Source organism: Sapajus apella, unplaced genomic scaffold (genome assembly GCF_009761245.1).
Source record: "Sapajus apella isolate SASKATOON/1434 unplaced genomic scaffold, GSC_monkey_1.0 scaffold52, whole genome shotgun sequence".
NCBI lineage: Eukaryota > Metazoa > Chordata > Mammalia > Primates > Cebidae > Sapajus > Sapajus apella.
In genome coordinates, this window is record NW_022436992.1 from 13,998,081 (window position 1) to 13,999,684 (window position 1,604).

A 1,604-nucleotide genomic window follows, 5' to 3' on the forward strand; every position below is an offset into this window, starting at 1 on the left:
GAATGAAAATTTTTTATGTTTACTAATCAGTGTAAGACATCAAAGGTTTCAGAAAATGTTTCAATGTACTATAGAAAAAAACCCTGAAAATGAAACCTGTAAGTTGTTGTCTTAATTGGCAACTTGTTGCTGTTCTGATTTTAAAAATACGTCTATTAATTCTTTAAGACTTTTCTTTTTCTTTTTTTTTTTTTGGGACGGAGTTTCGCTCTTGTTACCCAGGCTGGAGTGCAATGGCGCAATCTCGGCTCACTGCAATCTCCGCCTCCTGGGTTCAGGCAATTCTTCTGCCTCAGCTTCCTCAGTAGCTGGGATCACAGGCACGCGCCACCATGCCCAGCTAATTTTTTGTAGTTTTTCAGTAGAGACGGGGTTTCACCATGTTGACCAGGATGGTCTCGATCTGTTGACCTCGTGATCCACCCACCTTGGCCTCCCAAAGTGCTGGGATTACAGGCGTGAGCCACCGCGCCCGGCCAAGACTTTTCTTATTAAAATGTGGAGTATGATTTTCCTCCCTTTGCATACAGACTGGCATTAGTGAATAGAATGAGGCAAAAGTTATATGGAATGACTTCTGAAGCTAGGTCATCAAAAGTTATGCAGTTTCTGCCTGACTCTCTCTCCCAGCCCTCACTCCCAAATCTCAGTCACCATATTTTGGGGAATTGCAGGTGTCATGAAGAGGCCAAGCAAAGGTGATTAGGCCAACAATCCCGCTGAGGTTCCAGCAGAGAACCAGCATCAGTCTCCAGACCTGAAAGTAAGGCAGCCATCTGATCACTCCAGTTCCCACCCTCTGACTCCCATCAGTTGACATTGAGTGGAATGAAGACAAGATGTCCCTACTGAGTCCTGCCCAATTACAGATTCACAAAGCAGAATAAATATTTTCTTAAAAAAAAATTCTTCTGGAATACTTCATGAATTTCCATGTCATCCTTGTGCAGGGGCCATGCTAAACTTCTCCCTATTGTTACGATTTTAGAAAATGTGCTGCCAAAGCTAGCACAAAATAAATGATTTCTATTTTTAAGCCACTAAGCTTAAGGGTGGTTTATTCCACAGCAATAGATACATGAAACATAGATAAATAGATAAATGGAAATAATACTGAAAAAGCATTTTCATATTTTTAATGGTATAAATGCTGAAAAGATTTATTACTAAGTATAAAGAAGGTCACCTACATTTTTCTCTTTTTTTTTCTTTTTCTTTTTATTTTTTTGAAATTAAGTCTTGCTCTGTAGCCCAGGCTGGAGTACAGTGGTGTGATCTTGGCACACTGCAACCTTCACCTCCCAGGTTCAAGCAATTCTCCTGCCTCTGCCTCCCTAGTACCTGGGACTATAGGCGCATGCCACCACACCCAGCTAATTTTTTATTTTTAATAGAGGTGGGTTTCACTGACACGGCCAGGCTGGTCTTGAACCCCTCTCCTCAGGTGGTCCACCCACCTTAGCCTCCCAAAGTACTGGGATTACAGGCATAAGTCACCACACCTGGCCAACCACTGACTGACATGTTTCTTTGCTCCTAGATTCATCAGAAAGTAACAACAGCATGATTCTACTACACTTACAACTTTAAAAGTAATTTGAGTA

General features: G+C 41.6%; 1 pseudogene; it reads right to left on the reverse strand.

The window, feature by feature from the left end:
- Positions 1-899: 899 nt before the first annotated feature.
- On the reverse strand, positions 900-1,012 carry LOC116527041 (annotated as a pseudogene).
- Positions 1,013-1,604: the final 592 nt, after the last annotated feature.